Raw genomic sequence first — 12,221 nt, forward strand, 5'->3', positions numbered from 1 at the left:
CGCGTTTTAGATCTGCATAACTCCACCTCTTTTAGCACAGTACCCTCAACCCCCGGCTGTTCCCACCCGCCTCAACACCGTTGGAAGGGAGGAGAACCAATTAAGGCGGGGGGGGGTGGAACGAGCAGCTGTCTACCCTTAGCAGGAGGGTTGCTGATTAATTACCTCTCCTGCTGCTGCTGCTGCTGGCTGTCCAGCAGCAGACTGAAGGTGGCTGCTGCTGTGCGCAGGTATATAAAGGCTCAGAGCCTATTATGACACGCGCAGCCAGCGTTCCATTGCCACATTCCGTCTACTGCAGGCGGGATACCTGGATGGCTGAATGTCACTGAGAAGCTCACAGAGACCGCCATAAGCAACAGTTTAAAAGAATGCCACAGACTAATCAACCAAACTTTTTGGGTTGGTTTCTCTTTTATAGTCTGCAGGCATTAAATGAAAGAAGTCAGTGTTCCAGCAGAGGGAGACAACGTTTCAGAAAAGGCATTGTAGCAAACCAAAAAAGAAATTTTAAGCGCAGCAGAGTAACCAGCTCACATACCTGTTAGCTCAGGTGAGTTTAAAAGGCTGCTGTTGATAACAAGGGCATTTGCTAAATAGATGGTGTGTGTGCAACAATATACTGAAAGGTCAATTATATTGTGCAGCTTATCTCACCACCTGTAGTTATTTAGGTGAAAGCTCCAAAATGCTTGCCTAATATGTCTGTTTATCCAAAAGGAAGTATAGAGGGAGAGCTAGATAGATAGCATTGCATTACATTACATTACATGGCAATGCAATGCACAGTTGCTGAAGTTGAACCAAAATGAGCTTGTCATCTGGCTTCTGCAACTTTTAACATGAAAAATCCAATGAGGAGAAGAAAAGCAAAGCCAAAGAGTCCATCCCAAAATCCGACAAACAAGCAAAATGAACAAAAAGCATTGAATTCAATTCTTTCTGATTTTAGAAACTGCATTAAAGAAGGGGTGCACCGGTCCTGGAGATACTGCAATACCAGGTCAATGCGTGGAGTGGACAGAGCAAGCTCTTTTTCCATCTCCCTGTTCTAAAAATCCATTTAATATATGGTCCCCAGATAGGGGACGTATCAGATATTAAACTGATAAGAACAGATACTACACTTGATCTTAGCCAAAAGGCCGAGAAGCGATAACCAGAATTGGTTTCCGACTACGGTGCCACCCAAGGATTCTGAAAAGTCCATTTGTGGAGATGGCCACCTGGACTCCCGTTAAGAAGACATGCTGTCAACCTCTAGATCCCTCACATGCCTGCACTTTTCGGCTTGCTGCTGCTGCAATCCACGCGTTTTAGATCTGCATAACTCCACCTCTTTTAGCACAGTACCCTCAACCCCCGGCTGTTCCCACCCGCCTCAACACCGTTGGAAGGGAGGAGAACCAATTAAGGCGGGGGGGGGGGGTGGAACGAGCAGCTGTCTACCCTTAGCAGGAGGGTTGCTGATTAATTACCTCTCCTGCTGCTGCTGCTGCTGGCTGTCCAGCAGCAGACTGAAGGTGGCTGCTGCTGTGCGCAGGTATATAAAGGCTCAGAGCCTATTATGACACGCGCAGCCAGCGTTCCATTGCCACATTCCGTCTACTGCAGGCGGGATACCTGGATGGCTGAATGTCACTGAGAAGCTCACAGAGACCGCCATAAGCAACAGTTTAAAAGAATGCCACAGACTAATCAACCAAACTTTTTGGGTTGGTTTCTCTTTTATAGTCTGCAGGCATTAAATGAAAGAAGTCAGTGTTCCAGCAGAGGGAGACAACGTTTCAGAAAAGGCATTGTAGCAAACCAAAAAAGAAATTTTAAGCGCAGCAGAGTAACCAGCTCACATACCTGTTAGCTCAGGTGAGTTTAAAAGGCTGCTGTTGATAACAAGGGCATTTGCTAAATAGATGGTGTGTGTGCAACAATATACTGAAAGGTCAATTATATTGTGCAGCTTATCTCACCACCTGTAGTTATTTAGGTGAAAGCTCCAAAATGCTTGCCTAATATGTCTGTTTATCCAAAAGGAAGTATAGAGGGAGAGCTAGATAGATAGCATTGCATTACATTACATTACATGGCAATGCAATGCACAGTTGCTGAAGTTGAACCAAAATGAGCTTGTCATCTGGCTTCTGCAACTTTTAACATGAAAAATCCAATGAGGAGAAGAAAAGCAAAGCCAAAGAGTCCATCCCAAAATCCGACAAACAAGCAAAATGAACAAAAGCATTGAATTCAATTCTTTCTGATTTTAGAAACTGCATTAAAGAAGGGGTGCACCGGTCCTGGAGATACTGCAATACCAGGTCAATGCGTGGAGTGGACAGAGCAAGCTCTTTTTCCATCTCCCTGTTCTAAAAATCCATTTAATATATGGTCCCCAGATAGGGGACGTATCAGATATTAAACTGATAAGAACAGATACTACACTTGATCTTAGCCAAAAGGCCGAGAAGCGATAACCAGAATTGGTTTCCGACTACGGTGCCACCCAAGGATTCTGAAAAGTCCATTTGTGGAGATGGCCACCTGGACTCCCGTTAAGAAGACATGCTGTCAACCTCTAGATCCCTCACATGCCTGCACTTTTCGGCTTGCTGCTGCTGCAATCCACGCGTTTTAGATCTGCATAACTCCACCTCTTTTAGCACAGTACCCTCAACCCCCGGCTGTTCCCACCCGCCTCAACACCGTTGGAAGGGAGGAGAACCAATTAAGGCGGGGGGGGGGGTGGAACGAGCAGCTGTCTACCCTTAGCAGGAGGGTTGCTGATTAATTACCTCTCCTGCTGCTGCTGCTGCTGGCTGTCCAGCAGCAGACTGAAGGTGGCTGCTGCTGTGCGCAGGTATATAAAGGCTCAGAGCCTATTATGACACGCGCAGCCAGCGTTCCATTGCCACATTCCGTCTACTGCAGGCGGGATACCTGGATGGCTGAATGTCACTGAGAAGCTCACAGAGACCGCCATAAGCAACAGTTTAAAAGAATGCCACAGACTAATCAACCAAACTTTTTGGGTTGGTTTCTCTTTTATAGTCTGCAGGCATTAAATGAAAGAAGTCAGTGTTCCAGCAGAGGGAGACAACGTTTCAGAAAAGGCATTGTAGCAAACCAAAAAAGAAATTTTAAGCGCAGCAGAGTAACCAGCTCACATACCTGTTAGCTCAGGTGAGTTTAAAAGGCTGCTGTTGATAACAAGGGCATTTGCTAAATAGATGGTGTGTGTGCAACAATATACTGAAAGGTCAATTATATTGTGCAGCTTATCTCACCACCTGTAGTTATTTAGGTGAAAGCTCCAAAATGCTTGCCTAATATGTCTGTTTATCCAAAAGGAAGTATAGAGGGAGAGCTAGATAGATAGCATTGCATTACATTACATTACATGGCAATGCAATGCACAGTTGCTGAAGTTGAACCAAAATGAGCTTGTCATCTGGCTTCTGCAACTTTTAACATGAAAAATCCAATGAGGAGAAGAAAAGCAAAGCCAAAGAGTCCATCCCAAAATCCGACAAACAAGCAAAATGAACAAAAAGCATTGAATTCAATTCTTTCTGATTTTAGAAACTGCATTAAAGAAGGGGTGCACCGGTCCTGGAGATACTGCAATACCAGGTCAATGCGTGGAGTGGACAGAGCAAGCTCTTTTTCCATCTCCCTGTTCTAAAAATCCATTTAATATATGGTCCCCAGATAGGGGACGTATCAGATATTAAACTGATAAGAACAGATACTACACTTGATCTTAGCCAAAAGGCCGAGAAGCGATAACCAGAATTGGTTTCCGACTACGGTGCCACCCAAGGATTCTGAAAAGTCCATTTGTGGAGATGGCCACCTGGACTCCCGTTAAGAAGACATGCTGTCAACCTCTAGATCCCTCACATGCCTGCACTTTTCGGCTTGCTGCTGCTGCAATCCACGCGTTTTAGATCTGCATAACTCCACCTCTTTTAGCACAGTACCCTCAACCCCCGGCTGTTCCCACCCGCCTCAACACCGTTGGAAGGGAGGAGAACCAATTAAGGCGGGGGGGGGGGTGGAACGAGCAGCTGTCTACCCTTAGCAGGAGGGTTGCTGATTAATTACCTCTCCTGCTGCTGCTGCTGCTGGCTGTCCAGCAGCAGACTGAAGGTGGCTGCTGCTGTGCGCAGGTATATAAAGGCTCAGAGCCTATTATGACACGCGCAGCCAGCGTTCCATTGCCACATTCCGTCTACTGCAGGCGGGATACCTGGATGGCTGAATGTCACTGAGAAGCTCACAGAGACCGCCATAAGCAACAGTTTAAAAGAAAGCCACAGACTAATCAACCAAACTTTTTGGGTTGGTTTCTCTTTTATAGTCTGCAGGCATTAAATGAAAGAAGTCAGTGTTCCAGCAGAGGGAGACAACGTTTCAGAAAAGGCATTGTAGCAAACCAAAAAAGAAATTTTAAGCGCAGCAGAGTAACCAGCTCACATACCTGTTAGCTCAGGTGAGTTTAAAAGGCTGCTGTTGATAACAAGGGCATTTGCTAAATAGATGGTGTGTGTGCAACAATATACTGAAAGGTCAATTATATTGTGCAGCTTATCTCACCACCTGTAGTTATTTAGGTGAAAGCTCCAAAATGCTTGCCTAATATGTCTGTTTATCCAAAAGGAAGTATAGAGGGAGAGCTAGATAGATAGCATTGCATTACATTACATTACATGGCAATGCAATGCACAGTTGCTGAAGTTGAACCAAAATGAGCTTGTCATCTGGCTTCTGCAACTTTTAACATGAAAAATCCAATGAGGAGAAGAAAAGCAAAGCCAAAGAGTCCATCCCAAAATCTGACAAACAAGCAAAATGAACAAAAAGCATTGAATTCAATTCTTTCTGATTTTAGAAACTGCATTAAAGAAGGGGTGCACCGGTCCTGGAGATACTGCAATACCAGGTCAATGCGTGGAGTGGACAGAGCAAGCTCTTTTTCCATCTCCTTGTTCTAAAAATCCATTTAATATATGGTCCCCAGATAGGGGACGTATCAGATATTAAACTGATAAGAACAGATACTACACTTGATCTTAGCCAAAAGGCCGAGAAGCGATAACCAGAATTGGTTTCCGACTACGGTGCCACCCAAGGATTCTGAAAAGTCCATTTGTGGAGATGGCCACCTGGACTCCCGTTAAGAAGACATGCTGTCAACCTCTAGATCCCTCACATGCCTGCACTTTTCGGCTTGCTGCTGCTGCAATCCACGCGTTTTAGATCTGCATAACTCCATCTCTTTTAGCACAGTACCCTCAACCCCCGGCTGTTCCCACCCGCCTCAACACCGTTGGAAGGGAGGAGAACCAATTAAGGCGGGGGGGGGGGTGGAACGAGCAGCTGTCTACCCTTAGCAGGAGGGTTGCTGATTAATTACCTCTCCTGCTGCTGCTGCTGCTGCTGGCTGTCCAGCAGCAGACTGAAGGTGGCTGCTGCTGTGCGCAGGTATATAAAGGCTCAGAGCCTATTATGACACGCGCAGCCAGCGTTCCATTGCCACATTCCGTCTACTGCAGGCGGGATACCTGGATGGCTGAATGTCACTGAGAAGCTCACAGAGACCGCCATAAGCAACAGTTTAAAAGAATGCCACAGACTAATCAACCAAACTTTTTGGGTTGGTTTCTCTTTTATAGTCTGCAGGCATTAAATGAAAGAAGTCAGTGTTCCAGCAGAGGGAGACAACGTTTCAGAAAAGGCATTGTAGCAAACCAAAAAAGAAATTTTAAGCGCAGCAGAGTAACCAGCTCACATACCTGTTAGCTCAGGTGAGTTTAAAAGGCTGCTGTTGATAACAAGGGCATTTGCTAAATAGATGGTGTGTGTGCAACAATATACTGAAAGGTCAATTATATTGTGCAGCTTATCTCACCACCTGTAGTTATTTAGGTGAAAGCTCCAAAATGCTTGCCTAATATGTCTGTTTATCCAAAAGGAAGTATAGAGGGAGAGCTAGATAGATAGCATTGCATTACATTACATTACATGGCAATGCAATGCACAGTTGCTGAAGTTGAACCAAAATGAGCTTGTCATCTGGCTTCTGCAACTTTTAACATGAAAAATCCAATGAGGAGAAGAAAAGCAAAGCCAAAGAGTCCATCCCAAAATCCGACAAACAAGCAAAATGAACAAAAAGCATTGAATTCAATTCTTTCTGATTTTAGAAACTGCATTAAAGAAGGGGTGCACCGGTCCTGGAGATACTGCAATACCAGGTCAATGCGTGGAGTGGACAGAGCAAGCTCTTTTTCCATCTCCCTGTTCTAAAAATCCATTTAATATATGGTCCCCAGATAGGGGACGTATCAGATATTAAACTGATAAGAACAGATACTACACTTGATCTTAGCCAAAAGGCCGAGAAGCGATAACCAGAATTGGTTTCCGACTACGGTGCCACCCAAGGATTCTGAAAAGTCCATTTGTGGAGATGGCCACCTGGACTCCCGTTAAGAAGACATGCTGTCAACCTCTAGATCCCTCACATGCCTGCACTTTTCGGCTTGCTGCTGCTGCAATCCACGCGTTTTAGATCTGCATAACTCCACCTCTTTTAGCACAGTACCCTCAACCCCCGGCTGTTCCCACCCGCCTCAACACCGTTGGAAGGGTGGAGAACCAATTAAGGCGGGGGGGGGTGGAAGGAGCAGCTGTCTACCCTTAGCAGGAGGGTTGCTGATTAATTACCTCTCCTGCTGCTGCTGGCTGTCCAGCAGCAGACTGAAGGTGGCTGCTGCTGTGCGCAGGTATATAAAGGCTCAGAGCCTATTATGACACGCGCAGCCAGCGTTCCATTGCCACATTCCGTCTACTGCAGGCGGGATACCTGGATGGCTGAATGTCACTGAGAAGCTCACAGAGACCGCCATAAGCAACAGTTTAAAAGAATGCCACAGACTAATCAACCAAACTTTTTGGGTTGGTTTCTCTTTTATAGTCTGCAGGCATTAAATGAAAGAAGTCAGTGTTCCAGCAGAGGGAGACAACGTTTCAGAAAAGGCATTGTAGCAAACCAAAAAAGAAATTTTAAGCGCAGCAGAGTAACCAGCTCACATACCTGTTAGCTCAGGTGAGTTTAAAAGGCTGCTGTTGATAACAAGGGCATTTGCTAAATAGATGGTGTGTGTGCAACAATATACTGAAAGGTCAATTATATTGTGCAGCTTATCTCACCACCTGTAGTTATTTAGGTGAAAGCTCCAAAATGCTTGCCTAATATGTCTGTTTATCCAAAAGGAAGTATAGAGGGAGAGCTAGATAGATAGCATTGCATTACATTACATTACATGGCAATGCAATGCACAGTTGCTGAAGTTGAACCAAAATGAGCTTGTCATCTGGCTTCTGCAACTTTTAACATGAAAAATCCAATGAGGAGAAGAAAAGCAAAGCCAAAGAGTCCATCCCAAAATCCGACAAACAAGCAAAATGAACAAAAAGCATTGAATTCAATTCTTTCTGATTTTAGAAACTGCATTAAAGAAGGGGTGCACCGGTCCTGGAGATACTGCAATACCAGGTCAATGCGTGGAGTGGACAGAGCAAGCTCTTTTTCCATCTCCCTGTTCTAAAAATCCATTTAATATATGGTCCCCAGATAGGGGACGTATCAGATATTAAACTGATAAGAACAGATACTACACTTGATCTTAGCCAAAAGGCCGAGAAGCGATAACCAGAATTGGTTTCCGACTACGGTGCCACCCAAGGATTCTGAAAAGTCCATTTGTGGAGATGGCCACCTGGACTCCCGTTAAGAAGACATGCTGTCAACCTCTAGATCCCTCACATGCCTGCACTTTTCGGCTTGCTGCTGCTGCAATCCACGCGTTTTAGATCTGCATAACTCCACCTCTTTTAGCACAGTACCCTCAACCCCCGGCTGTTCCCACCCGCCTCAACACCGTTGGAAGGGAGGAGAACCAATTAAGGCGGGGGGGGGGGTGGAACGAGCAGCTGTCTACCCTTAGCAGGAGGGTTGCTGATTAATTACCTCTCCTGCTGCTGCTGCTGCTGGCTGTCCAGCAGCAGACTGAAGGTGGCTGCTGCTGTGCGCAGGTATATAAAGGCTCAGAGCCTATTATGACACGCGCAGCCAGCGTTCCATTGCCACATTCCGTCTACTGCAGGCGGGATACCTGGATGGCTGAATGTCACTGAGAAGCTCACAGAGACCGCCATAAGCAACAGTTTAAAAGAATGCCACAGACTAATCAACCAAACTTTTTGGGTTGGTTTCTCTTTTATAGTCTGCAGGCATTAAATGAAAGAAGTCAGTGTTCCAGCAGAGGGAGACAACGTTTCAGAAAAGGCATTGTAGCAAACCAAAAAAGAAATTTTAAGCGCAGCAGAGTAACCAGCTCACATACCTGTTAGCTCAGGTGAGTTTAAAAGGCTGCTGTTGATAACAAGGGCATTTGCTAAATAGATGGTGTGTGTGCAACAATATACTGAAAGGTCAATTATATTGTGCAGCTTATCTCACCACCTGTAGTTATTTAGGTGAAAGCTCCAAAATGCTTGCCTAATATGTCTGTTTATCCAAAAGGAAGTATAGAGGGAGAGCTAGATAGATAGCATTGCATTACATTACATTACATGGCAATGCAATGCACAGTTGCTGAAGTTGAACCAAAATGAGCTTGTCATCTGGCTTCTGCAACTTTTAACATGAAAAATCCAATGAGGAGAAGAAAAGCAAAGCCAAAGAGTCCATCCCAAAATCCGACAAACAAGCAAAATGAACAAAAAGCATTGAATTCAATTCTTTCTGATTTTAGAAACTGCATTAAAGAAGGGGTGCACCGGTCCTGGAGATACTGCAATACCAGGTCAATGCGTGGAGTGGACAGAGCAAGCTCTTTTTCCATCTCCCTGTTCTAAAAATCCATTTAATATATGGTCCCCAGATAGGGGACGTATCAGATATTAAACTGATAAGAACAGATACTACACTTGATCTTAGCCAAAAGGCCGAGAAGCGATAACCAGAATTGGTTTCCGACTACGGTGCCACCCAAGGATTCTGAAAAGTCCATTTGTGGAGATGGCCACCTGGACTCCCGTTAAGAAGACATGCTGTCAACCTCTAGATCCCTCACATGCCTGCACTTTTCGGCTTGCTGCTGCTGCAATCCACGCGTTTTAGATCTGCATAACTCCACCTCTTTTAGCACAGTACCCTCAACCCCCGGCTGTTCCCACCCGCCTCAACACCGTTGGAAGGGAGGAGAACCAATTAAGGCGGGGGGGGGGGGTGGAACGAGCAGCTGTCTACCCTTAGCAGGAGGGTTGCTGATTAATTACCTCTCCTGCTGCTGCTGCTGCTGGCTGTCCAGCAGCAGACTGAAGGTGGCTGCTGCTGTGCGCAGGTATATAAAGGCTCAGAGCCTATTATGACACGCGCAGCCAGCGTTCCATTGCCACATTCCGTCTACTGCAGGCGGGATACCTGGATGGCTGAATGTCACTGAGAAGCTCACAGAGACCGCCATAAGCAACAGTTTAAAAGAATGCCACAGACTAATCAACCAAACTTTTTGGGTTGGTTTCTCTTTTATAGTCTGCAGGCATTAAATGAAAGAAGTCAGTGTTCCAGCAGAGGGAGACAACGTTTCAGAAAAGGCATTGTAGCAAACCAAAAAAGAAATTTTAAGCGCAGCAGAGTAACCAGCTCACATACCTGTTAGCTCAGGTGAGTTTAAAAGGCTGCTGTTGATAACAAGGGCATTTGCTAAATAGATGGTGTGTGTGCAACAATATACTGAAAGGTCAATTATATTGTGCAGCTTATCTCACCACCTGTAGTTATTTAGGTGAAAGCTCCAAAATGCTTGCCTAATATGTCTGTTTATCCAAAAGGAAGTATAGAGGGAGAGCTAGATAGATAGCATTGCATTACATTACATTACATGGCAATGCAATGCACAGTTGCTGAAGTTGAACCAAAATGAGCTTGTCATCTGGCTTCTGCAACTTTTAACATGAAAAATCCAATGAGGAGAAGAAAAGCAAAGCCAAAGAGTCCATCCCAAAATCCGACAAACAAGCAAAATGAACAAAAAGCATTGAATTCAATTCTTTCTGATTTTAGAAACTGCATTAAAGAAGGGGTGCACCGGTCCTGGAGATACTGCAATACCAGGTCAATGCGTGGAGTGGACAGAGCAAGCTCTTTTTCCATCTCCCTGTTCTAAAAATCCATTTAATATATGGTCCCCAGATAGGGGACGTATCAGATATTAAACTGATAAGAACAGATACTACACTTGATCTTAGCCAAAAGGCCGAGAAGCGATAACCAGAATTGGTTTCCGACTACGGTGCCACCCAAGGATTCTGAAAAGTCCATTTGTGGAGATGGCCACCTGTACTCCCGTTAAGAAGACATGCTGTCAACCTCTAGATCCCTCACATGCCTGCACTTTTCGGCTTGCTGCTGCTGCAATCCACGCGTTTTAGATCTGCATAACTCCACCTCTTTTAGCACAGTACCCTCAACCCCCGGCTGTTCCCACCCGCCTCAACACCGTTGGAAGGGAGGAGAACCAATTAAGGCGGGGGGGGTGGAACGAGCAGCTGTCTACCCTTAGCAGGAGGGTTGCTGATTAATTACCTCTCCTGCTGCTGCTGCTGCTGGCTGTCCAGCAGCAGACTGAAGGTGGCTGCTGCTGTGCGCAGGTATATAAAGGCTCAGAGCCTATTATGACACGCGCAGCCAGCGTTCCATTGCCACATTCCGTCTACTGCAGGCGGGATACCTGGATGGCTGAATGTCACTGAGAAGCTCACAGAGACCGCCATAAGCAACAGTTTAAAAGAATGCCACAGACTAATCAACCAAACTTTTTGGGTTGGTTTCTCTTTTATAGTCTGCAGGCATTAAATGAAAGAAGTCAGTGTTCCAGCAGAGGGAGACAACGTTTCAGAAAAGGCATTGTAGCAAACCAAAAAAGAAATTTTAAGCGCAGCAGAGTAACCAGCTCACATACCTGTTAGCTCAGGTGAGTTTAAAAGGCTGCTGTTGATAACAAGGGCATTTGCTAAATAGATGGTGTGTGTGCAACAATATACTGAAAGGTCAATTATATTGTGCAGCTTATCTCACCACCTGTAGTTATTTAGGTGAAAGCTCCAAAATGCTTGCCTAATATGTCTGTTTATCCAAAAGGAAGTATAGAGGGAGAGCTAGATAGATAGCATTGCATTACATTACATTACATGGCAATGCAATGCACAGTTGCTGAAGTTGAACCAAAATGAGCTTGTCATCTGGCTTCTGCAACTTTTAACATGAAAAATCCAATGAGGAGAAGAAAAGCAAAGCCAAAGAGTCCATCCCAAAATCCGACAAACAAGCAAAATGAACAAAAAGCATTGAATTCAATTCTTTCTGATTTTAGAAACTGCATTAAAGAAGGGGTGCACCGGTCCTGGAGATACTGCAATACCAGGTCAATGCGTGGAGTGGACAGAGCAAGCTCTTTTTCCATCTCCCTGTTCTAAAAATCCATTTAATATATGGTCCCCAGATAGGGGACGTATCAGATATTAAACTGATAAGAACAGATACTACACTTGATCTTAGCCAAAAGGCCGAGAAGCGATAACCAGAATTGGTTTCCGACTACGGTGCCACCCAAGGATTCTGAAAAGTCCATTTGTGGAGATGGCCACCTGGACTCCCGTTAAGAAGACATGCTGTCAACCTCTAGATCCCTCACATGCCTGCACTTTTCGGCTTGCTGCTGCTGCAATCCACGCGTTTTAGATCTGCATAACTCCACCTCTTTTAGCACAGTACCCTCAACCCCCGGCTGTTCCCACCCGCCTCAACACCGTTGGAAGGGAGGAGAACCAATTAAGGCGGGGGGGGGGTGGAACGAGCAGCTGTCTACCCTTAGCAGGAGGGTTGCTGATTAATTACCTCTCCTGCTGCTGCTGCTGCTGGCTGTCCAGCAGCAGACTGAAGGTGGCTGCTGCTGTGCGCAGGTATATAAAGGCTCAGAGCCTATTATGACACGCGCAGCCAGCGTTCCATTGCCACATTCCGTCTACTGCAGGCAGGATACCTGGATGGCTGAATGTCACTGAGAAGCTCACAGAGACCGCCATAAGCAACAGTTTAAAAGAATGCCACAGACTAATCAACCAAACTTTTTGGGTTGGTTTCTCTTTTATAG

The 12,221-nt window shown here is 45.4% G+C and overlaps 9 non-coding genes across 9 annotated transcripts; all 9 read right to left on the reverse strand.

The window, feature by feature from the left end:
* Positions 1–966: 966 nt before the first annotated feature.
* Positions 967–1,157, reverse strand: LOC141190801 (U2 spliceosomal RNA). Its single transcript, XR_012264814.1, has one exon. It is a non-coding gene; the product is annotated as a U2 spliceosomal RNA (small nuclear RNA).
* Positions 1,158–2,278: 1,121 nt separating this feature from the next.
* Positions 2,279–2,469, reverse strand: LOC141190812 (U2 spliceosomal RNA). The gene has a single exon (XR_012264825.1). It is a non-coding gene; the product is annotated as a U2 spliceosomal RNA (small nuclear RNA).
* A 1,121-nt stretch (positions 2,470–3,590) lies between these two features.
* On the reverse strand, positions 3,591–3,781 carry LOC141190823 (U2 spliceosomal RNA). The gene has a single exon (XR_012264836.1). It is a non-coding gene; the product is annotated as a U2 spliceosomal RNA (small nuclear RNA).
* Positions 3,782–4,902: 1,121 nt separating this feature from the next.
* Positions 4,903–5,093, reverse strand: LOC141187326 (U2 spliceosomal RNA). The gene has a single exon (XR_012261523.1). It is a non-coding gene; the product is annotated as a U2 spliceosomal RNA (small nuclear RNA).
* A 1,124-nt stretch (positions 5,094–6,217) lies between these two features.
* LOC141190834 (U2 spliceosomal RNA) lies at positions 6,218–6,408 on the reverse strand. The gene has a single exon (XR_012264847.1). It is a non-coding gene; the product is annotated as a U2 spliceosomal RNA (small nuclear RNA).
* Positions 6,409–7,521: 1,113 nt separating this feature from the next.
* Positions 7,522–7,712, reverse strand: LOC141190846 (U2 spliceosomal RNA). Its single transcript, XR_012264858.1, has one exon. It is a non-coding gene; the product is annotated as a U2 spliceosomal RNA (small nuclear RNA).
* A 1,121-nt stretch (positions 7,713–8,833) lies between these two features.
* LOC141190859 (U2 spliceosomal RNA) lies at positions 8,834–9,024 on the reverse strand. Its single transcript, XR_012264870.1, has one exon. It is a non-coding gene; the product is annotated as a U2 spliceosomal RNA (small nuclear RNA).
* A 1,122-nt stretch (positions 9,025–10,146) lies between these two features.
* On the reverse strand, positions 10,147–10,337 carry LOC141190870 (U2 spliceosomal RNA). The gene has a single exon (XR_012264881.1). It is a non-coding gene; the product is annotated as a U2 spliceosomal RNA (small nuclear RNA).
* Positions 10,338–11,455: 1,118 nt separating this feature from the next.
* LOC141190881 (U2 spliceosomal RNA) lies at positions 11,456–11,646 on the reverse strand. Its single transcript, XR_012264892.1, has one exon. It is a non-coding gene; the product is annotated as a U2 spliceosomal RNA (small nuclear RNA).
* Positions 11,647–12,221: the final 575 nt, after the last annotated feature.

The sequence above is a fragment of the Phyllobates terribilis genome, unplaced genomic scaffold, assembly GCF_046119375.1.
Source record: "Phyllobates terribilis strain yellow unplaced genomic scaffold, ASM4611937v1 Scaffold_40__1_contigs__length_11209783, whole genome shotgun sequence".
NCBI lineage: Eukaryota > Metazoa > Chordata > Amphibia > Anura > Dendrobatidae > Phyllobates > Phyllobates terribilis.